Source organism: Coloeus monedula (assembly GCF_965178545.1).
Source record: "Coloeus monedula genome assembly, contig: HAP1_SCAFFOLD_293, whole genome shotgun sequence".
In the NCBI taxonomy this organism is placed as follows: Eukaryota; Metazoa; Chordata; class Aves; order Passeriformes; family Corvidae; genus Coloeus; species Coloeus monedula.
The window spans coordinates 71,627-78,203 of record NW_028120645.1 but is presented as its reverse complement, the minus strand read 5'-3'; the positions used below and the strand labels follow the sequence as shown (position 1 = coordinate 78,203).

General features: G+C 57.1%; 1 pseudogene across 1 annotated transcript; it reads right to left on the bottom strand.

The window, feature by feature from the left end:
* Positions 1-4,629: 4,629 nt before the first annotated feature.
* LOC309585770 (olfactory receptor 14J1-like) lies at positions 4,630-5,576 on the bottom strand (annotated as a pseudogene). The gene has a single exon. The product of its transcript is annotated as an olfactory receptor 14J1-like (transcript).
* Between the last annotated feature and the right edge of the window lie 1,001 nt (positions 5,577-6,577).

Here is a 6,577-nt window from a genome sequence, read left to right as displayed (position 1 = left end):
CCGCGTTTCGGTGCTGCCCGCGGCGAGCTTTGCCCGCCTGGCCGCTGCCAGCCAGCCGCGCTGCGAGCAGAAAGGCCGGGGCGGCGGCGGCGGCTTCTCCTTCTCAGCGCCCCGCAGGAAGAGAGGCGCTGAACGGCAGCGGGGCCGCGGGGCCGGCAGGGCAAACACGGCAAACGATTCCCCGGGGCACGACCGAGACCAAATCAACTGCTCCGTGCTGCGAAACCCTGCAGAAACCCTGGAACTGGGGGCATTTGTTGGCAATGGCACTCAGGAGCAGCAGTTAACCTGTACCAGCTATTACATTGTACAGGAGGTTATGATCCAGATTATACAGGTATCATAACTCGAGCTATATTAGCATCTTGGAACTCTGACCCCAGTTATAATGTTAACTAGTTAATACCTGCATAGAAAGGTTATTCTTCACATGTTTACACATCATTTACGAGCAGCAGTTCTTTCCTCCTAGTCGTAGAAAGAGGAGGAAGTGAGGACATGCAGAGAAAGACAACTTGGCGGCACCAAGGTCAGTGGAAAGAAAGAGGGGCAGGAGATGCTCCCAGCGTCGGAGTCGGGATTTTCTCTGCAAGCCGTGGTGAGGACTGGGATAAAACAAACTGTCTCCCTGGGATCCATGAAGTCCACGGGGGGATGCAGAGATCCACTCCCAGCCCGTGGGAAAAGGTGCTCACACCGGAGCGGGTGGATGCTACAAAAGCTGTAATCCAGGGGGAGACCTGAACAGGGAGAGAGGGCTCCTGCTTCCAGAGATAGAGAAAGAGGGCCCTTGCTTCCAAACTGAAGCAGCTGATCCTTAAAAGACTACACCCCATGCACTGATGACCCACGCCTGCAGTTTTGGGAAGGCTGTTCTGCCCGTGGGAGGGACTCACGTTACAGCAGGCTGGGCAGGACTGATACTCGTGAAATTAGAAACACGCTGGAGAAGTGCACAGAGAACTGTCTCCCTGGGAAGGAGCCCACGGCAGAGCAGAAGAAAGAGACTCCCCTCCCTGAGGGAACTGAAGAAAGATCTCAAGCGATGAACTGGCTGAAACACTCCCAGACCCTGTCTCCGTGCGCTGTCGGAGGGAAAGAGGGAGGGGATGGAGGGGGAAAAAGGTGTTTGAAAGGCTTATTTTATTCCTCATTATCCTACTCTGTTAATAATAAATTTACTTTATGCCTTTAAGTTTGAGCCTGTCTTGAACTTAGAATGTTTTTCTCCCAATCTTTATCTCAACTCATGAGCCCTTCGTAACAATTTTCATGGCTACCTGGTATTTTAAACAGTGTCAAACCATGACAGTGGCCCTTGTGTTCCATGTGGCCCCTCTCTGTCACAAGTGACCCTTGGTTCCATGAGATTCCATTGTCCCACACTGGTCCCCAGGTTGCCCTGAGGCTGTTCTGTGTCACAATGGACACTGGATTCCACAGGAGCTGGCAATGGCCCAGTGGCACCTGCGTCCTCTGAGGCCCTGCCTTGTCAAAGCAGAGCCTTGGATCCATGAGATTCCATGTTGTCACAATGGCCTGCTAAGTTCCATGGGGCTGTGCTGTGTCACAGTGGACACTGAGATCCACGTGCCCTGGCAATGTCCAAGTGGCACCTGGCTTCCACGAGGCCCCGCTGTGTGTGAAGGTGACACTTTGTTCCCCAAGATTCCATTGTGTCACAGTGGTGTCCTGGGTGCCATGAGGCCCCTCTGTGTCACACTGGAGCCTTGGTTCCATGAGATTCCACTGTGTCACAGTGGTGTCCTGGGTGCCACGAGGCCCCGCTGTAAAACAGTGCACACTTGGTTCCATGAGTTTCCATTCCATCAGAATGCTCTCTTGGATTCCATGAGGCCCTGCTGTGTCCCTAGGGAGCCTTTGTTCCATATTTTCCCACTGGGTCACAATGGTCTCCAGCGCTCTATGAGGCCACACCATGGGACAGTGGACATTTGCTTCCATGAGATTCCACGGTGTCACAATGGTCTCCTGGGTGCCATGAGGCCCCTCTTTGTAACAGCTGAGACTCGGCTCCCCAAGATTCCCTGGCGTCACTGTGCTCTCCTGGGATCCATCAGGCTGTGCTGTGTCACAGTGGACACTTGCTTCCTCCAAGGCTGCAGATGTCCCAGTGGCACCGGGTTTCCTTCCGTGAGGCCGCGCTTTGTCCCAGTGGGGCCTTGGTTCCATGAGAATCCACTGGGACCCTGTGCTCCCCTGGGTCCCACGAGGCCTTGCTCTGCCACAATGGCACCTTGTTTCTACTCGGCCTGGCAATGTTTTTGTGGCCCTTGTGTTCCATGGGGCCCCTCTCTGTCACAAGTGACCCTTGGTTCCATGAGATTCCGTTGCCCCACAGTGGTCTCCAGGTTTCCATGAGGCTGCGCTGTGTCCCAATGGACACTGGATTCCACAGGAGCTGGCAGTGTCCCAGTGTCACCGGTGTCCCAGGAGGCCCCACTTGGTCAAAGTGGAGCCGTGGTTCCATGAGATTCCACGTTGGCACAGTGGCCTGCTGAGTTCCATGAGGCTGCGCTGTGTCCCAATGGACAATCTCGCTGTCCCCGGCTCTGCCCTGCCACTGCCAGCCCTGCCCTGACCTCTGCCCAGCCTCACCCTCTGTGCCTTGGACACACACACATGCCCTGAGCTCATCCTCCCTCTGGGTGCTTCTCCTGCCCCAGCGCTGCCCTGGGAGGGTTCATTCCTCACAGGAGCTGCTGTGTTTGTGCTGGTGCATTTTATAGCTCTGCTTCTGCCTCTCTGCCAGTTGTGTCTCCACAGAGCTCTGCAGGGAGAAGATTCATGGAATCGTGGAATGACAGAGGTGGGAAGAGCCCCCTGAGCCCCCTTGGCCGGGCTGTGGCTGGCCTGGAGTTGCCTTTGCCCAGAGCAGCCCATGGGGTGCTGTGCTTGGCACTGGTGGCTGCAGCGGGGTTGGTCCCAGCCCAAGGCTTTGGCTGTCCCTGAGCAGGGCTGGCCCCACATGAGGTGTCTCTGCAGCCCCCCCAAACCATGGGCTGGGGGTGGGCAAGTGTTCCCGAGGGCACAGGGAGGGGACAGCTGGGCTGGACTGACCCAAGGGATCTCCCATTCCATGGGACGTCGTGGTCAGCAATGAACTGGGGAAAGGAAGGGGGCGAGAGGGTGTCTGGATTTTCTGTATTGATCCATTTGTCTTCCAAAGCAGCCACTCCATGCACTGAGTTCTTGCCTCCCTGTGGTTGCTTTGCTTCTGCACTTGGCCTTTGCTCTTTACTTCCCTGCCCCAACCATTAATCTCTCCTTATGGTGACCCACAGTTTTCTCAGCTTATTTTCTCCTGGTGCCGGGCTGGGGAGGGACAGTGCCAGAGACACTTGGTTGTCACTTGATGGACAGAGAGGTTTCACCAGGGTCACCTTGCCCAACCCTTCTCTTATGGGCACAGCCAGAAGTGTCAGGGCTCTGTCGGGTGCCCAGCCCTGAGCTGGGCTCACGCCCTGCTCACAGCCCCAGGGCTGCTCAGGGACACGAGTCCTTCCCTGGCACGCTCACAGACAGTTCATTGCAGCACGGGCAGGGGCTCCCTGGGCTCAGCTGCCGCTGCCAGAGCCTGGCAGGGACCTCAGCCCTGCGGGTGTCACCCTGCCCTGCCCCTGCCCGAGGTGCCCCACGGCCGCAGGGATGGGCATGGGGAGCTCTGTGCACAGGAGCTCATCCCAGCCCTGCATCCAGGGGGTTCCCAGGGGATGGCACTCTCTGGGAACTCCAGGAACAGCTGAAGGTGTTTGTGCTCGCTGCGTTTATGTCCCCCCACACACAGGATGTTCAGGGCTGTGTCTTGTCCGTGCACTGCAAACACGGAGCCCTGACCCGGTCCCTGGATGTCCCTCCATGGAGGGAAGAACAACCTCTGTGACCTGGGCAGAGAGGCCCCTGCTGGCAGCGGCGCTGGCTTTGCCAGGGCACTGCTGGGTGCCCCCACCCTGAGCACTGCCACCCTTTGCTGCTCAGGGCTGGTTTCCTCTCCAGGGCGCTGTGTTGGGCACATCCTGGAGACAAAACTGGGAAGGAGATGGAAGCTTCCAGGCCCTGCACTGGGGAGATGCCCTCGCATGATGGAAATGTTGCTGCAGAGCCCAGCTCTGTCCCAGCAGTGCCCACGACCTGTCCCTGCCTGCAGTCCCTGGGCAGTCACACAGCAGGACTGGGACCCAGCTGACAGAGCCCTGAGGCCTGAAACCAACACAGGGGCTCTGCAGGGGAGTGTGGAAGGGAAGGAAGAGGAGTTACGGAGGAGAAGCCCTGGGGCTCCCTGGCAGTGCTCTCCTGCTGGGACTCTTTTCTCCCCAGCTCTGCCCAGAGGCACCGACCCTGCAGCTCCAGAGAAGTCAGGGAGGAAAGATGCCAGGGAAACAAGACAACACAGGGCTCTTTCTTTTGTTCCAGCACACACATAGTGTAGTGCAGCTCCCCGCTTATACAGTCTCTGGGTCACACTGGAAAGGCAAATACCAAATTAAAAATGGAACAGACAAAGATTTTTGTGAGAACAAATTCACAGCAGCATAACACCTGTGTCAGCAGCAACAAACACAGGACACAGAGTGGGCATTAATGAGTCACATCAGAGCAGCTCCAAGGTCAGGAGAATGAGTTTATTGCTGCTGAAAACAACCCGTGATCCTTTTCCTCAGGGCATCCCTGAGCTCCTGGTTCCTCAGGCTGTAGATGAGGGGGTTCAGGGCTGGAGGCACCACCGAGTACACAACTGACAGGGCCACATCCAGGGATGGGGAGGAGATGGAGGGGGGCTTCAGGTGGGCAAACATAACAGTGCTGAGGAACAGAGAGAGCACGGCCAGGTGAGGGAGGCACGTGGAAAAGGCTTTGTGCTGGCCCTGCTCAGAGGGGATCCTCAGCACGGCCCTGAAGATCTGCACATAGGAGAAAACAATGAACACAAAACAGCCAAAGAGCAAACAGGCACTGACAGCAATGAGCCCAAGTTCCCTGAGGTGGGATTTGGAGCAGGAGAGCTTGAGGATGTGTGGGATTTCACAGAAGAACTGGCCCAGGGCATTGCCCTGGCCCAGGGGCAGGGAAAATGTATTGGCCGTGTGCAGGAGAGCGTAGAGAAAGGCACTGGCCCAGGCAGCTGCTGCCATGTGGGCACAAGCTCTGCTGCCCAGGAGGGTCCCGTAGTGCAGGGCTTTGCAGATGGACACGTAGCGCTCGTAGCACATGATGGTGAGGAGGAAATCCTCTGCTGAGAGGAAGAACAGAAAGAAAAACACCTGAGCAGCACATGCTGAGTAGGAGATGTGCCTGGTGCCCCAGAGGGAATTGTGCATGGCCTTGGGGACAGCGGTGCAGATGGAGCCCAGGTCGGTGAGGGCCAGGCTGAGCAGGAAGAAGAACATGGGGCTGTGCAGGTGCTGGCCGCAGGCTCCGGCGCTGATGATGAGGCCGCTGCCCAGGAGGGCAGCCAGGGAGATGCCCAGGAAGAGGCAGAAGTGCAGGAGCTGCAGCTGCCGCGTGTCTGCCAATGCCAGCAGGAGGAAGGGGCTGATGGAGCTGCTGTTGCACATTGGCTGTGTCTGGCCATGGGCACCTGTTCATGAGGAATGAAACAATGAAGAGTTAGAGGAGATCTGTAACCACAACCAAAGCCATTTCCTGTACACCCTCCCCTGGAACACACACAGACACCCTTTTGTGTTTAAGAATTCTGAAGTTTTTGTTTTTAATCTCTGCCCATATCTCTCCTGGTATTCTTGGATATCAGAAATCCTCAGCATTTCTGCTGCCCTCAGGGAGAACAGAGCAACTTTTGCAAGGCAAGATGATGAGTGGAGACTCAGGGGAGGTGCTCTGTCATTCTGACCTGCTCAGAGTTTCTCGGTTTCACTTTTCTCAAATGCAGAATGTTCACCCTCCCATGTTTCCCTTAAAGATCACCGGGTGCTGCTGGGAGCAGATGGATCCACCACAGACCCCCAAATGTCCGTCCCTCTCTCAAGGTCTCAGCACCACATTTGTAGCCGAGGACACCCCTGGCTCATTTCACCAACCCGACAGCATTTGCACACTTGTAGCATCTCTGCTTTTCTCCTCTCTCTGGGCCTTTCAGATAACACAAAGATGCTCCAGGACACGTTTGCATCCTGGAGGAAACTCCCAGCTTGGAAGGAAACCTCAGGGAGAGAGCCAAGAGTCCCAGAGCTGGCACTGGACAAAGGGAGATTGAGCTGCTGCCCTGGCTGCACTGACAGCCCTGCCCACAGCCGGGCACTGGGGCCAGCGTCACCCTGAGCCAGCTGTGCCCCCTCCCAGAGCCCCCAGGGCCGGGCAGCTGCTCCCAGCCCTGTGCTCTGCAGAGGGAACTGGGCCCAGGGCTGCAGAGCTGCCCCACGGCTCTGCTGCAGCTCTGCCTGCCCAGGAGGGCCTTCACGCCTTGGACCCCCAGCCCTGAGGGCAGAGGCTTGGCTGGGGAGCACAGGAGGGGGCTTGTTCAGAGGGAGGGGCTGCACTGGAGGGAATCCTGTGGGGATCTCTAAACTCTCCCTGACACATTGCTGGCTTTGTTTTC